General features: G+C 40.7%; 2 non-coding genes across 2 annotated transcripts; both read right to left on the bottom strand.

Moving 5' to 3' along the window:
• Nucleotides 1-426: 426 nt before the first annotated feature.
• LOC147343515 (U6 spliceosomal RNA) lies at nucleotides 427-533 on the bottom strand. The gene has a single exon (XR_015156533.1). It is a non-coding gene; the product is annotated as a U6 spliceosomal RNA (small nuclear RNA).
• Nucleotides 534-16970: 16437 nt separating this feature from the next.
• TRNAW-CCA (transfer RNA tryptophan (anticodon CCA)) lies at nucleotides 16971-17042 on the bottom strand. Its single transcript has one exon. It is a non-coding gene; the product is annotated as a tRNA-Trp (tRNA).
• Nucleotides 17043-18283: the final 1241 nt, after the last annotated feature.

The following is an 18283-nucleotide window of genomic DNA, read 5'->3' on the forward strand; positions in this document are numbered from 1 at the left end:
TCTCCTCCCCTCTCCCACGTCCATAAGTCTATTCTCTATGTCTGTTTCTCCACTGCTGCCTTGTAAATAAGTTCTTCAGTACCATTCTTCTAGATTCCATACATATGCGTTAGAATATGATATTTATCTTTCTCTTTCTGACTCACTTCACTCTGTATAATAGGTTCTAGGTTCATCCACCTCATCAGAACTGACTCAAATGCATTCCTTTTTATGGCTTAGTAATATTCCATTGTGTATTTGTACCACAACTTCTTTATCCATTCATCTGTCAATGGACATTTAGGTTGCTTCCATGTTCTAGCTATTGTAAATGGTGCTGCAATGAACAATGGGATGCATGTGTCATTTTCAATTTGGTTTCCTCAGGGTATATACCTAGGAGTGGGACTGCTGGGTCATATGGTGGTTTTATTTCCTAGTTTTAAAAATATGGAATGCTTGACAAATTTGCATTTCATCCTTGTGCAGGAGTCATGCTAATCTTCTCTGTATCATTCCAATTTTGGAATATGTGCAGCCAAAGCAAGCACCTCCTGGGTATTTTTTAAAGACACACAAGGTTCCCATCAGATTTCCCTGGATGTGGCTTACATCCTTCCAGCTGCTTGTCCCTTATGTTTTTTTCCCTCCTATGGGGTGACTCCCATCACATTTCTAACAATGTCTTGCTTATTCTACAAGACCAAGTTCAAATGGTAAACCTTCCAGGAAGCTGTTCCTGATTGCTTTTTATTCTTTCTTTACTTTGAATTTCTGTAACGCCTCCTCCTCTTATGCATATCATACTCTGCCTTGTGTTATTTGTATACTTGCTGCTGCTGCTGCTAAGTCGCTTCAGTCGTGTCCGACACTGTGCATCCCATAGACGGCAGCCCACCAGGCTCCCCCGACCCTGGGATTCTCCAGGCAAGAACACTGGAGTGAGTTGCCATTTCCTTCTCCAATGCATGAAAGTGAAAAGTGAAAGGGAAATCGCTGGGTCGTGTCTGACTCTTAGCGACCCCATGGACTGCAGCCTACCAGGCTCCTCCATCCATGGGATTCTCCAGGCAAGAATACTGGAGTGGGGTGCCATGGCCCTGTCCAATTTGTATACTTACTATCCTGTAAACTCCTGGAGAACATGGACAATTTTAATGCAATTTTGTCTCCTTCCTGTTCCTATATCAACTTTTCCATAAAGTAATATATCTTGAATGTAACTGGTACTCACAAATGTGCATGCAAGGAAGGATGAAAAGAATTATGAAACGGATTTTTTTTTTTTTGGACCATTTGAGAACAACGATTAATTGCTTGGGAAAGAAATGATCCACAATATTAATAGTAGCTTTCTTTGTGTATAACCTAGGTGATATTTACATATTTTCTCATTTTAAAACATTCTATTGGGGTTTTTTTGTTTTTTTGGCTGACACACAGAATCACTGACTCAAACAACTAAAACAGTGGGTTTGAAGCCACTCTCTGAGGAATCTAGGATTCCCAGTTTAGATTTTTTGCTTCAACCTAAAAAGCAAAATGCATTTGACTTTGAATCTTTTCGTGACTATCTGATCAAGATGGGAATTAAGCTATCAGAAATTATCTGAAAATGACAATATTGAGCCTGTCATATAGTAGGATCCAGATGAAAATCTTTGCTGCTCACCAAAAATGACTTATTATACACATTGAGAAATCCCTTCATTGATTTTCTTCTGACATAGACAATAGGGTGTGAACTTTTTTCAGCTATAAACTAGCAGTAATTTACATACCTCACAGAGGTTTTAAGATGATTAAATGGCATGGCATACCCACAGCAGCCTGCTTAGAGCTGGTTTATATTCATTTTCTTCTTTCCATCAGACAGTCTCTTTTTAGATAATTACACCAAAGCCCAGGCCTCCTGACTTCAAGTTCAGGGCCGCTTCTACCTTATGGATGCTGTTCTGGTTTGCCTTTACATATGTTGACTGAAAAAAGATGCACAACTTGAGATTTGTGAGTTAAGTTTCATTTGGGGCAAAATGAGGACTGCAGCCCGGGAGGCAGCATCTCAAAGAGCTCTGAAAGACTGCTCCAAAGAGGCAGTGGGAGAAGGTCAATATACAAGATTTTGGTGAAGGAGGAGTTCAGTACCACAAAGCACTCATTTTACAGAAAGGTTTTTGTTGGTCATGAGGATCTGATGTCACCATGAAGGGATTTAGTGCTTCTCTAGGTATGAGGAGATGCAAGGATTGAGATCATAAAATCTGTTCCTAAAAACATCCAACTGTCTGAAGACCTGTCCCATCAGATTCCCTGGAGCACAGAGTGCCTCACTCCACCCTAAGCTCCCTCAGGGGGTGTTGAAGGGCAACAGCTATAGCAGCAGGGGTTCAATCTCCATATAAAGTGAAGTTGCTTAGTCCTGTCCGGCTCTTTGTGACCCCATGGACTGTAGCCTACATGCTCCTCCATCCATGGGATTCTCCAGGCAAGAGTACTAGAGTGGGTTGCCATTTCCTTCTCCAAGGGATCTTCCTGACCCAGGGATCAAACCTGGGTCTCCCGCATCAGAGGCAGACGCTTTACCGTCTGAGCCACCAGGGAAATCCATATCTCCATAGAGGCAGATGGCAGACGCCTTTGTTGTTCACTCATTGGCAATGCCCTTGGTAAGTGCCAATTTGTAGTTGACACATATTTTAATTTCTTTTCAGTTATAATAATTTTCCTTTTGCATCTATAAAGAATATAGCATGTCAGGGAAGTATAAGTTAAGCTGTAGCTTCTGCTCAATATTAGAATTTCCATAATTATAAGCAGTCGATATTTTAGACATTTGTTCATTTCCTTTCCAATATTTCTAAACTTTGAAATAAAGTCAAAGCCTGGGTGACTAGAGCATTTGATCTTTCACTCAAAATTTGCTTTCTTTTTTGAGATTGTGAATGAAATGACCCCTTTGGCTATATTGGGTTTCCATGGTGGCTCAGATGGTTAAAAAAAAAAAAAAAATCTGCCTGTAATGTGGGAGACCTGGGTTTGATCCCTGGGTTGGGAAGATCTCCTGGAATATTGGCATGGCATGGAGTGGGCATGGCAACCCGCTCCAGTATCCTTCACTGGAGAATCCCCATGGGCAGAGGAGCCTGACAGGCTACAGTACACGGTGTCGCAAAGAGTCAAGGACATGACTGAGTGACGATACCTTGGCTGTATTTGTGTTTCTGGCTTAATCAGTAAGGGCATTCAGAGTCTTAGTTGTCAATAAGTGGCCCCTTGACCTCCCTGATGTGTCTTCCAATTATCAGAGCCAGAATTGCAGAATCTCTCCCCACCCCTCCAACCTGATATCTTCAAGGGCTTTGCAGATTAAGAAACATCTAGACTTCTGAGTTGGCACTGCATCTGCCTGATAAGACCTTGTGTCTTCATTTTAGTAACAGCAATCTTGTGTTCTCCCCATGAGAAGTCTAGAGTCCGGTTTTTACTGGCTGTGTTTCCTATAACCAGCTCACAGTTTCCTCTCTGTGAGAGCTCCTAATCTCATGGTGATTTTTTATATTAGCTTTTTTTTTTTTTTTTAATGTGAAGCTTCTGGAGATTAGGATCCATCTGGGCAGGTAGTTCTAAGTTACTGACCCAAAGAACTATAGAAAAATATTTAAAGAGATGTCTCTACACCCTAGAAAGAGAACCAAATGGACATCAAATAATTCTGATAGAAGAATCCCTCTCCATTTACCTCTTCACCAGGAACTGTGCTAACACTTTGTCATTGTGATTAAGAGAATGACCTTTTCCAGGCCTGCTGCCTCTTCCATTCTGATTCTGGTCTGTGCCCCACAAGTGATGTAGAGAACTCCTAGCATCCAGCACTCTTAAAACTACTTTCAGATTCTACATTTCTGTTGATGCAATTGCTTAGTTTGCCTCAAATATTAAATGTTTATTACTCACTTTTTATCAATGTTTAAAGTGCCCTGGAGAATGCTGGTTGCCAAGTTGGGATGTTAGCATGGGAATGGCTAGTTTCCAAGGTCTCTGCCTCCATGAGCTCTGTTTTCAGCTCTCTTTGAACTGCCTGCTTCCCTGCAGCAAAGAGGAAGGTTATCGTCCACATTTTCTCATGAGAAGAGTTCCCTCTCAGCTTGAAGTACAATTTGTAAATAATAAATGCAACCATATTAAGATTCTTTTCATTTTACAGAATTTAACATCCCTCCTGGTAGCAATGGTTCAGGGAAATACTAGTTTGTATTTTTACACTTTTTTCTTTTTCTGAAATTCTTGCTCATTATGGTGAGGGTTAGCATTATACCCTAAGCTAAACTTTGTTATCACATGAATTACAAGAACAATGTTTGGCTTTGGGACCTGATTAATTCAGCACACTCTGTTGATGCTTCCAAGTTTTAAATGTACAGGGGTTTTGTTGTTGTTGTTTTAGTTTGTTTTCTTATATATATTCACAAGCAGCTCCCAACCTCCCATTCACAGGAAGACATCTAGAAGGAACAGCACTGTGTATTCTTCAGTCTCTATATAATTCAGTGTATAGCATGTTTACATTCTTCTGGGGAAAAAAGCTTAAGATTCTATACACTATGACTCTCAGCAAAATTCCTTGAGAAATTTTCATAGTCTGTTATATATTCTATGTCTAAGAAGACAACAAAAATTTAAAAACTAACTTAGTTAATGAAAGCAGTCACAAGACTGGTTTGTCACAAGAGAAACCATATCCAAATTCATCATCAAAGTCTGTTAAAATCTTTTTTTTAATAAATTAGGAAGTAGAAAGACACATCATGGATTTCAAATGCCTTATTGAGTGCTTGGTCATGGTCGGTGATTTCCCAGACAACTGGAGGTCTATTAATAGTGAACATATTTAAGTCATTAAATGACTGCATAGCTTTGATTGACAGAAATCTTAATTAAACATGTCTGGGAGTGGTTTTATTTGGTTTGGCAGAAATGATTGTCAACTAATATTGCATTGCAAGAAAGAATCACGTGAGCATCACTGAAGCCATCTTTGAAACGTGCTTCCTGGTTTGGCAGGACACCTGCAGAAGATGATGACCAGTAGACTATTGTGAAACATTGCTGTGTGTTAAGAAATGGGATGGTTGCAAGGAGGGTATGGAGAAGAAGTGCCTTCAAGTTTCTCTGAAATACAACCTCAACAATACTGAGTGGGGGTGAATTCCTTAGAAAGAACAGTAGCTTGTACCAGTCAACCTGAATCTAAGATAAATGTGCAAACAGTGTTAGATAGTTGAAAAATATTCTGAGAGCAGTTTACAGCCCAAGGAATGCATTACTTTATATGTAATGGAAGACGCTATGTATCTTTCCTACAGGAACTATACATACCTATAGTGACATAATTAAATAGGATTTATTGCTGTATATTAAGGATATTAATAATTGATCTGGTGAGTTTAATGAAAGCATATTTTATGAAACTAATCAATTTTTTGAAGTAAATGTCATTTGAATCTGTTACTTTTCACTTACATCTGAAACTCTAAACACTTTTTTCTCATGTGTAAAGCTTCCATCTCCTATGGAGATACTTGGCTGTAAACACCTTATTTACCTTTCCCTAGAAAGCCCGTTAATTCTAAAACCTGTCTTCTTAATTTTAATTCTTAATTCTCTACAAGAAAATTTTAGATACCAAGGGACCATTTCATGGAAAGATGGGCTCAATAAAGGACAAAAAACAGTATGAACCTAACAGAAGCAGAAGATATTAAAAAGAGGTGGCAAGAATACACAGAGGAACTGTGTGATATTGTGCAGGAAGTGGAGATCAAGACAATCCCCAAGAAAAAGAAATGCAAAAAGGCAAAATGGTTGCCTCAGGAGGCCTTACAAATAGCAGAGCTCCAAAGAATAGCAAGGAGGGATAAGAAAGCCTTCCTCAGTGATCAATGCAAAGAAATAGAGGAAAACAATGGAATGAGAAAGACTAGAGATCTCTTCAAGAAAATTAGAGATACCAAGGGAACGTTTCATGCAAAGATGGGCTCAATAAAGCACAGAAATGGTATGGACCTAACAGATGCAGAAGATATTAAGAAGAAGTGGCAAGAATACACAGAACTATACAAAAAAAAGATCTTAATGACCTAGATTTCTGAGAGAAATATCAATAACCTCAGTTATGCAGATGACACCATCCTTATGGCAGAAAGTGAAGAGGAACTAAAGAGCCTCTTGATGAAAGTAAAAGAGGAGAGTGAAATAGTTGGCTTAAAGCTCAACATTCAGAAAACTAAGATCATGGCATCCGGTCCCATCACTTCATGGGAAATAGATGGGGAAACAGTGGAAACAGTGTCAGACTTTATTTTTGGGGGGGCTCGAAAATCACTGCAGATGGTGATTGCAGCCATGAAATTAAAAGACTCTTACTCCTTGGAAGGAAAGTTATGACCAACCTAGATAGCATATTAAAAAGCAGAGACATTACTTTGCCCACAAAGGTCCGTCTAGTCAAGGCTATGGTTTTTCCAGTGGTCATGTATGGATGTGAGAGTTGGACTGTGAAGAAAGCTGAGTGCCAAAGAATTGATGCTTTTGAACTGTGATGTTGGAGAAGACTCTTGAGAGTCCCTTGGACTGCAAGGAGATCCAACCAGTCCATCCTAAAGGAGATCAGTCCTGGGTGTTCATTGGAAGGACTGGTACTGAGGCTGAAACTCCAATACTTTGGCCACCTGATGTGAAGAGTTGACTCATTGGAAAAGACCCTGCTGCTGGGAGGGATTGGGGGCAGGAGGAGACAGGGACAACAGAGGATGAGATGGCTGGATGGCATCACTGACTCGATGGATGTGAGTTTGACTGAACTCCAGGTGTTGGTGATGGACAGGGAAGCCTGGCATGCTGCGATTCATGGGGTTGCAGAGCCGGACACGACTGAGCAACTGAACTGAACTGAATGACCCAGAGGATGTGATGATTGGATGGCATCACCAACTTGATGGACATGAGTTTGAGTAAGCTCTGGGAGTTGGTGATGGACAGGGAAGCCTGGCGTGCTACAGTTCATGCGGTCGCAAAAAGCCAGACACAACTGAGCGACTGAACTGAACTGAATGACCCAGATAACTACGATGGTGTGGTCACTTACCTAGAGCCATACATCCTGGAATACGAAGTCAAGTGGGCCTTAGGAAGCATCACTAGGGACAAAGCTAGTGGAGGTGATGGAATTCCAGTTGAGCTATTTCAAATCCTAAAGATGATGCTGTTAAAGGGCTGCACTCAATATGCCAGCAAATTTGGAAAACTCAGCAGTGGCCTCAGAACTGGAAAAGGTCGGTTTTCATTCCAATCCCAAAGCAAGGCAATGCTCAAACTACCACACAATTTCACTCATCTGACATGCAAAGTAATGCTCAAAATTCTCCAAGTGACGCTTTGATAATACATAAATGGAGAACCTCAATGAACCTAAATCACGATGTTCAAGCGTGATTTAGAAAAGGCAGAGGAACCAGAGATGAAATTGCTGACATCTGTTGGATTATAGAAAAAGCAAGAGAGTTCTAGAAAAACATCTACTTCTGCTTTATTGACTATACTAAAGCCTTTGACTGGATGGGTCACAACAAACTGGAAAAATTTTTCAAGAGATGGGAATACCAGAACACTTTATATGCCTTCTGACAAACCTGTATGCAGGTCAAGAAGCAACAGTTAGAACCAGACTTGGAACAATGGACTGGTTCCAAGTTGGGGAAAGAGTATGTCAAGGCTGTATATTGTCACCCTGCTTATTTAATTTATATGCAGAGTACGTAATGTGAAATGCTGTATGAGACATAAGCCAGAATCAAGATTATTGGGAGAAACATCAATAACCTCAGATACGCAGATGACACCACACTTATGGCAGAAAGTGAAGAGGAACTAAAGAGCCCCTTGATGAAAATGAAAGAGGAGAGTGAAAAAGTTGGCTTAAAAGTCAACATTCAGAAAACTAAGATTATGGAATCCAGTACCATCACTTCATGGCAAATAGATGGGGAAACAATGGAAACGGTGACAGACTTTATTTTCTTAGGCTCCAAAATCACTGCAGATGGTGATTGCAGCCATGAAATTAAAAGACACTTGCTCCTTGGAAGAAAAACTATGACCAACCTAGACAGCATATTAAAAAGCAGAGACATTACTTTGCTGACAAAGTTTCGTCTAGTCAAAGCTATATGGTTTTTCCAGTAGTCATGTATGGATGTGAGAGTTAGACCTTAAAGAAAGCTGAGTGCCAAAGAATTTATGCTTTTGAGCTGTGGTGTTGCAGAAGACTCTTGAGAGTCTCTTGGACTGCAAGGACATCAAACCAGTCAATCATACAGGAAATCAGTCCTGAATATTCATTGGAAGGACCGATGTAGAAGCTGAAACTCCAATACTTTGGCCACCTGATATGAAGAACTGACTCATTGGAAAAGACCCTGATGCTGGGAAAGATTGAAGGCAGGAGAAGGGGATGACAGAGGATGAGATGGTTAGATGGCATCACCGACCTGAGAGACGTGAGTTTGAGCAAACTCTGGGAGCTGGTGAAGGACCGGAAAGCCGGGGGTGCTGCAGTCTATGGGGTTGCAAAGAGTCAGACATAACTGAGCGATTGAACAATGACAACAGAAATCCTGTTAATTCTGACAACTGACCTCGTAATTCTATTAGATTTGTGTTCTGTACAATTTGACAATAATGCAAAAACATCGTAGTGAACACCAGGATAAAATTCTAAGTGGTACAAAACCCTATACATTGTATGATGCTATGAATCTGCTGTGATGAAATGAGGGAAATATCACCTTTAATTTGCACAGAAGACATTTTCATATACACAAAGGATTTTGGGAAAATAGGCGCTTGATGTTAAGATATTGACAAATGAATTCACCAGACATTGGCTTTTGAAGCTGGGACATATTAGTTTAGGGCTGTACAGCCTTGGTATATCCCAGAGTAAGTCAATGTGGTAGCCTCAGATGTGGACTCAGACCAAACTGTATCTCACTCTCTCAATTTACTGTCTCTCTCCCCACTGCCCTCTCCCACACTCTTGCTATCTTTTGCTTAACTCTGAACCTTAGCATTATTGCAATAATATAGTTTGCTTGTACCAATAACTTTCTTGTCAAGAGACATCTGTTCTGTTATGAACAGTCTCTTAGTAAAGCATCAATCATGTCTTACTTGTAAAGCAAAACACATTTTTGGGGTCCCTAGATAGCAAAATACTGCTGAAAAAACAAACTGTGCAGAAATATTAACTGTGGCACATTAATATATGCATTCTGAGCTCTTTTTGTTTGTCTACCATTGGTGCCATGTGATTCTGACAGTATGAGCTGCTGACCTCTTGTCTCTGGAACCACAGAGGACTCATCAATGTCCTCCCTAGAAGCTTGTAATGGGCTGATTGCCATGGAGAGTCACACAATAATAGGATGCTATATTTTAGGTGCTTTGGTCCAAAATGCTACAAGCACAACTGATAAAATGTTGCAATTGTTCTTAGTGACTTTCGAAGCTTGAACCCATAGTGTCAAGCTACCTGTGAACTTCGAGTCAGTCATCTGGGTTGCTTTGCTTCATGGACATAAGACATATGCATGGTGGACCTGAGCTTCTGATTAACATTCTGATGGCTTTGTATTTTGCTGTTGGGCTCACTGCTTGCATTTATAAAACGAGATTCTCTGCTTTGGGGCCAGATTATTACTTTCTAAGCGCCCATCAACTTCACGTGTAACAGCTTATATTGGATGTGTTGTTCTTTGCGTACATCAAGGCTTGAAGTGAGGTATAAGAGAGAAATTATTATAGTTTGGATAAATATTTCTGTACCAGAAGCCAACCTTGGATGTTGTTAGGGCTAAAAGTAATGTGTCAATCAGTGTTCAGTTAGGGAAGAAAAATCATGTTATGTATTTCAAGTGGGAGGGACTAGGTACAAAGGACTTAGGACTGGTGGAGCAAAGGGAGGAAGAGAAGGAGCCAAGGGAGTAAAAAGGAAGGAGTGATGTGCAAAGATCAGGATCCTGCCAGTGCTCTTAGCTCAGCCGCCAGAACTTGCACCTGCAGCTTCCTGGAGCTTCCAGAGCCGCAGGCACCACTCAGGGGCTGCGGGGACAGCCCATCCCCACCGCCCCGACAGCAAAAATCCCCAGCTGCCAGCAGCATCCACTGCAGTGGGAACCAGAGCAGGAAACTTCTCTGTCCCTCCTGCTTTCTGATCTCTTGACCATGCTTTCAAATGACAGAACTCAACAGGGAGCTGAATGACCAGGGAAGGGAGTGTGGGGAGCATAGTCTGCAGAACCCTGGAAGCCAACACAGACATTGGGGGGCGGGGTGGAACTAGAGACAAGGGGTGAATGAACAGCACCAGAGCCCAACAGAGTCAGTGGTGTTCTGCTTGGTTAATGTTTTATACTCATAAAATCAGACGATCATCAACATCAAAGACAAGACGCAAAGACTGGTTATAAAGGGAGGTACAGACAGGGGAGAGTTGTTACAGAAGCAACAGGGAGTGATCAGTGGAATTTGTAAAGGTGGGAAGGACACTTTCCTGTATAGCCTGTCAGCCTGCCTTTCAAGTAAACTAAGGCTGCAGAGCTTTTAAAAATTATTACTTTTAGTTTCTCAAGCAATATATAAATGTATTCTCCTTCTAAGACATTAGATTTTTATTGAAGTATAGTTGACATACAATATCATGTTAGTTTCAGGTGCATAGCACAGTGACTTGACAATCGAATACATTATGAAACGTGCATGAGGCAAGCTCAGTCACCGCCTGTCACCCATACTAAGTTATTCCAGTGTTACTGGTTCCATTCCTTATGCTGAGACCTATTCATTTTATAACTGCCCATATTTATCTTATAGTTGAAAGTTCGTATCTCTGTTGCTGTTCAGTCGCTCAGTCGTATCTGGTTCTAACTGTTGCTTCTTGACCTGCATACAGGTTTTTTAGGAGGTAGGTAAGGTGGTCTGGTATTCCCGTCTCTTTAAGAATTTTCCATACTGTGTAGTGATCCACACAGGGGCTTCAGTGTTGTCAGTGAAGGAAGCAGAATTGTATCTCTTAATCCCCTTCATCTATTTTGTGCAACCCCTTCAACTCGCTCCCTTCTGTGACCAGCACTTTGTTCTCTTTATCTGAGTCTGTTTTGTTTTGTTTGTTTTGCTTTCATTTTTCACAAATAAGTGAGACCATCCATGTTGTCATAAATGGCAAGATTTCATTTATTTTATGACTAATATTCTATTATATTGTGTGTATATGCACACACATATTATATAAATACAAACAAATACATCTTCATTATCCACTTAGCCATCCATTGATGGACATTTAGGTTGCTTCTATAGCTTGGCTATTGTAAACGATTCTGTAATGAACATAGAGTTGTATATACATTTTTGAATTAGTGTCTTTATTTTCTTCAGTAGATACCCAGAAGTGAAATTGCTGGATCCTATTGTATTTTTAACCTTTTGGGGAAATTCCATACTGTTCTCCACAGTTTACAGTTCCATTCAGTTGAGTCGCTCAGTTGTATCCGACTCTGCGACCCTATGGACTGCAGCACACCAGGCTTCCCTGTCTATCACCAGCTCCCAGAGCTTGCTCAAACTCATGTCCATTGAGTCGGTGATGCCATCCAACCATCTCATCCTCTGTTGTCCCCCTCTCCTCCTGCCTTCAATCTTTCCCAGCATCAGGGTCTTTTCCAGTGAGTCAGTTCTTTGCATCAGGTGGCCAAAGTATTGGAGCTTCACCTTCTGCATCAGTCTTTCCAATGAATATTCAGGGCTAAATTCCTTTAGGATGGACTGGTTGGATCTCCTTGCAGTCCAAGGGACTCTCAAGAGTCTTCTCCAACACCACAGTTCAAAAGCATCAATTCTTTGGCGCTCAGCTTTCTTCACAGTCCAACTCTCACATCCATACATGACCACTGGAAAAACCATAGCCTTGACTAGATGGACCTTTGTCAGCCGAGTAATGTCTCTGCTTTTTAACATGCTGTCTAGGTTGGTCATTGCTTTTCTTCCAAAGAGCAAGCATCTTTTAATTTCATGGCTACAGTCACCATCTGCAGTGATTCTGGAGCCCAAGAAAACAAAGTCTGTCACTGTTTCCACAGGTTACATTCTCTACCAATTTACATTCCCACCAACAGTGCATGAGGATTCTTTTTCCCCACATCCTCACCAACACTTGTTATCTGTTGTCTTTTTGATGACAGCTATTCTGGCAGGTTTGAGGTCACCTCTCACTGTGGTTCTGATTCACACTTCCCTGAAGACTAGTAATCTTTCCACATGAAGACATTAACACTTATAGGTGCAGGCTTATCCTCCTTGGTTTACCAAGCCAACCCTAGTAATTTCCCAAGAAATTAGTCAGTTTGATGTGTATCCAGAGCCTGAAATAGCCTTCAGTAGAAAAATGACCAAGTAAAATGTAGCATCATTATTTTATGGACAATTTATGCTGCTTTTTAAGAGGACAAAGTAGATGTGTGAAGTTTTCATGAATAGCAAGTGAAAAATTGAATTTGTAGAATACACCGTATGGTCCACTTATGGGTTTCTTAAAGGCACAAAAAAATGACATCTTATTCCATTTATTAACATTTAGGTGATTTCCATCTCGTGACTATTGTAAATAATGCTGCTATGAACTTCAGGTATGCATCTTTTTGAATCAGTATAGAGAACAAACTAGTGTTTGGTTATTGGTTGGGAGAGGGAAGGGAGGAGAGGCAATACATGGGTAGGGGATTAAGAAATACAAATTATGAGGTTTAAAATAAGCTACAAGAGAGCCTTTCCTGGAGGTCCAGTGGTTACAGCTCCTACTCCAAATGCAGGGGGCCCGGGTTCAACCCCTGGTCAAGAACTAAGATCTTACACGCTGCCTGGCCCAAACCCACCACCACAACAAAATAAATCCCTTGAAAGCACACACAAAATATGTAATTGCCCATGAAAATAAATGCAAATAATTTACTGGTATATATATGTTAAAAAAAATCTATAAGGATATATTATACAACATGGAGAATACTGTAAATATTTTAAAATAATTATAAATAGGGTATAACTTCTTAAAATTGTTAATCACTATATTGTACACCTGTAATTTGTATAATAATACATCATCTATACTTTAATTTGAAAAACTGTCAAAAAACCAAGGTGACTCCCATTCAGTTGTTCCATACACACAGGTTGTATGGGGTGACTCCCCTTTTCTATTATCCACATTCATTTTCCCTCTGGTAAGTGTGAAGGCAGAGAGGGGGTGGATGCTAGGATTGGTGAATGGATATTGTGGTAGAATGGGAGAGAATTAAACACTCTGCCAAATATGCCAAATGCTTCATAAATCTCGGGTGGTATGAACTCATGCTCAGTCTTTGTTTTTCTCCCTGAGACTTCTGTCTCATGATCCCAGAAGTCTGCCCAATGGCCTCAGTCATTTATTTTCACATCCAGCCTTTTCAGCTCCTATTTTAATTTATAGCCTGAAAATAGTTGTTTGTCTCAGAAGTGGTATGGGGCAGAGCTAGAAGTTACCAAGTAGTAGCTGAAATGTGCTATGGGTCACCCTGAATTTCTTGCAATCCCATCACTACCTTCTCAACAAATGGCCCAATTTTAGGAAAGTTGTCACTTCAATGGGAACGGTCAAATGCTACTCCAAGTCTGCACACTGAGTCTCCACCGGTCCACAGGGCCCTGTGTGAGAAGCATGCTGGCTTCTACTGTAGATCTGTTTACACCAAGCCAGCTTGATGTTTTTATCTGTTTACGAAGCAGTGCAAAGTGTTGACATAGCAGCGACCTCATTCTTTGGGTCTTGGAGAACTGTTTGCACTAGAATGTTTTCTAATCTTCCGTGAAGCTCTGTCGTTTGCATTTAGTGAGGCCTCGGTTCCAGCTGATGGGAACTGTTTGGAGAATGGCTCCACTGCAATACCAATCTTGTTTTCTCTTGTCTTTGAGAGAGTGGTTTCAGATGAGCTCCCCATGTATCAGACTGCTTGTCTTTTCTGTTAGATTTGATTTAAATGAAACACTTTGGATTTCTGAAAATGTGTATTTTGAGCCATGAAGAGTTTGGAATTTTGCCTACATGGTGCAGCAGCAGAAAATAGATGAATAGAACCTCTGATCTGTCATGATTTGCTCAGAACCACAGTTTCCACTGAAGTGTATGCACCTCCTCTTTGGTTTGTGTAAATTATTCCTCGATATATCCCTAGAAACACAACTAAGTTTCAGTGCATTTTAATGAGGCATCATCTCACAGGCTTGGGGAACTGTTCACTTTGGGGCTCGGTTGTGAATCTTGCTAAGAAAAAAGTGCAAACGGCCTGCCTCACCTTGCTGGGCAGGCGGGTATAATGAATAATGCCTGTGACAGTGTTTTATAAGCAACATGAAACTGAATATGTATCAGGTTTATATCAACATAGGTTTTATTTGATTCCAACCCTGAACTCCACCACTTGACTTAAATTCATTAGCAGAAAGTAGAATGTAGGAAAAGCACTGAAACGGAAATCACAGGCTCCATGTTGTCAACTTGTCTAAGCACCTGACTAATATTTGATAAGTGCCTTATCTTCTCTGGGCCTTGAAATCCTCCCTAAAATGAAGTGGCTGAGTTCAATGATCCCTGAATTCCTTTCAGCTCTATACTCTACGTAGCTACTGGACAGACTCCTGGTGAAATGGAAAAGCTTGAAGTCATACTATTATCTATCTATGAAATAGGATCCTTCAGCTTTTTATTCATTTTATTGTCTTGATGATCTTTTATATGCCTTTAAAATGACTTTAAGGCATATCCCCTTGCCTGCTGATAGCAAAATAATCATATGATATTGGTTCTATGATATATTATGAAAAATCAGATTCATTTAAAGTGCAGGACTGTTTCCACTTTAGTTAAACAACTTTAGGTAAAGAGATTCTAGGAATGAGTATACATCCCTCCAGCCATTCTCCAAGGCCCATCCCCCACATGGGCCAGTGGAGCAGGGAGGATTGATGATGGGAAGGAGGTGAAGTATTGATGGTTTTCAAACCACACTTCTGACCAATGTCCTGAAGCTTGTTTCACAGAACACTAGTTTTGTGAGATTTTATAGATTAGGCATGAAAGAGGTTCCATGATTAAATGAGTTTGTGAAACATTACACTCAACAAATGTAAACAAGGTTTCCTTACTATATAACTTTCTCAGAACTTTGAAGATGCTCATGGACATTCTGCGTGTCCATTGGAGATATAAGACATTTATGTTGCACAAGCGTGATTGACTGTGAGACCCTTTTATTTGAGAAAGTCTCATAGAACTAGATTCCTTGGAATCTAGTTGAAGAAATATGGTTCTTGTTTGTAAGGAACCCAAATTAACTGAGACAAGTGAATATCCACTGAGACTCTAAAGAAAGGGATACTTTAGGGCTATGGTAATTCACTAGTGTGTGTGACCGAGAGAACAGAATTGCATCAAATTGATGAATACTAAGGATTATAGTTTTATATTTACCTAAAACCCACCTCACCAGTTAAATTAGTTTGCCTTGCATGGAGCTCAGTACACCACCAAGGGTGTGTAGACATTTCATAAATGCTCTGGATACCAAAGTTTAAAAACTGTTAGACTGTTTATTAGGTTAGGAGTAAAATTTTTATGGTTGCCTTATTTTTTACCTCTTTTCTTCCTTCAGCAAACATTCATTGAGCACTTTGTCCTGAGTATTTTTCTAAGCTCTCGTGCTATGTCATTGATTTCCCGTGGCATGAATCTTTCCTCAACAAGTGATATTTTGTAGGAGAAGGAAGAGTATATTTTAAAATTGGGATCGAGGTGACAGATGTAACTTTTTTAAAGCAAGTCCAAAGCAGAAAGGCAATGAGGAGGGGAGAGAGCAATTAATTCTCAAAGAAATGCAAAAGAATGTTCTCTAGAGAGATGCCTGCTTTAGTCTTGAAAGCAGAACAGAAGTTTGCTCAATGGAACATGCCAGTCGGTTCTAGTACCAAGATTAAAAATGTCAAAGGCAAGGAGATGGAAACAATTCGATGAGATTGGGAAAGTGTAAGGCAGTTGGTGTTATTGGAACATGAAGGGGAACAAGCCAAGTAGAAGCTATAAAGCTTCAGAGCTTGGCAAAGATCTGAGTACAAAGATTTCTGTGCTTTGAAAATTTCTCAGAGTCAGAATCAGGAGATGAAAAACTAAGAGGGGCTTTTAGAGAGGGGAGATTATGATGAAGCAAAGCTGACCTCTGAAGCAGTGTAGAGAGGCTTGTTGTTCAGTTGCTCAGTTGTGTCAGATTCTTTGCAACCCCATGGACTGCAGCACGCCAGGCTTCCCTATCCTTCACCATTGCTCAAACTCATGTCCATTGAGTCAGTGATGCTAGAGAGGCTATAGGTGGGGAAATCAATTTGTAGGTGTTGCAATTATCCATGACAATTGACTCATTGGAAAAGACCCTGATGCTGGGAAAGACTGAAGGCAGGAGGAGAAGGGAATGACAGAGGATGAAATGGTTGGATGGCATTACCAACTCAATGGACATGAGTTTGAGCAAACTCTGGGAGTTGGTGGTGGACAGGGAAGCCTGGCATGCAGCAGTCCATGGGGTCGCAAAGAGTCAGACACGACTGAGCAACTAACCTGAACTGAACTGAACTGAACTGAACAGAACAGTTATCCAATTGAGAGGTGATGGATACATAAATCAAGGCATGAGCAGTGACCCACTTGAATGGGACATCTTTGAAGTTGCTCAGTCATGTCAGACTCTTTGCGATCCCACGGACTGTAGCCTACCAGGTTCCTCCGTCCATGGGATTCTCCAGGCAAGAATACTGGAGAATATTCAGTATGCCATTTCCTTCTCCAGGGGATATTCCCAACCCAGGGATTGAACCTGGGTCTCCTGCATTGGAGGCAGACGCTTTAACCTCTGAGCCACTAGGGAGGCCCTTGGAGGTATTAATGGTGTAGATTTTATACTTGGGCTTCCCTCATAGCTCAGTTGGTAAAGAATCTGCCTGCAATGCGGGAGACCTGGATTCGATCCCTGGGTTGGGAAGATGCCCTGGAGAAGAGAAAGGCTACCCACTCCAGTATTGTGGCCTGAAGAATTCCATGAACTGTATAGTCCATGGGGTTGCAAAGAGTCAGAGACAACTAAGTGACTTTCATTTTCACTTTCAGTTATTAGGGTGGACTTCCCTGGTAGCTCAGTGGTAAAGAATCCACCTGCAGTGTAGGAGATGCGAATTCAATCCCTGGGTTGGGAAGGTCCTCTGGAGAAGGGAATGGCAACCTGCTCCAGTACTCTTGCCTGGAGAATTCCATGAACCAGGGGAGTCTGGTGGGCTGTAGTCTATGGGGGTCACAAAGAGTTGGACATGACTGAGCAACTAAACAACAAAACTGATTAGATTGTATGGGATGATAGGGAATGGAAGAGCTTCAAGGTGTATGGTTTCTTTCTTGGGAGATTGGTTAGATAATGATGTTTGCAATGAGATAGAAAATGCAGAAGAGTGGACATAATTTTCACGTGTAAAAATATAAGTTCATTTTTTCATATATAAAATTTGAAGTGCTTTGAGGATATACAGGATGAGACCCTCAGAGATGATTGGTTATATTTGCCTTGACTCCCATACAATTGTTTTGTTAACAGTTATATATCTACATGCCATCAGCCTTTAGGTGGTGGATATAAAATTCTTAAAATTAAAAATACAATCTTAGAAGAGAAGACTAAAAGCTTTGAAGGAATCAGAAATATCATCATGTGTGGGTTCGATCCATGAGTCAGGAAGATCCCTTAGAGAAGGAAATGACAAGTCACTCCAGTATTCTTGCGTGGGAAATCCCATGGACAGAGGAGCCCAGCGGGATACAGTCCATGGGGTCACAGAGAGTCAGACAGGACTGAGTGACTGAGCACAGCACACAGAGAATCATGGAATGGCAAATGAGAAAGTCTTTATTCCAAGATCTGGGAATGGAAGGTGAGACGATAGAGAATAAGAGAATTTTAAAGAAGGATCTGTCAAAAAAGAAAAATAAAAAAAATAAAAACCTGACAAGACAAAATACCTCAGGGAATTTTTCGGTGATAAGACTGAGATTTGTTTTAGGATTTGGCAACACTGAGTTGTTAGTGACCTTTGCTGGAATGATTTCAGTGAAGCCAGATTG

The sequence above is a fragment of the Bos grunniens genome, chromosome 27 (genome assembly GCF_055505025.1).
Source record: "Bos grunniens cultivar Pamir isolate PY7600 chromosome 27, Bosgru_T2T1.0, whole genome shotgun sequence".
Classification (NCBI taxonomy): domain Eukaryota; kingdom Metazoa; phylum Chordata; class Mammalia; order Artiodactyla; family Bovidae; genus Bos; species Bos grunniens.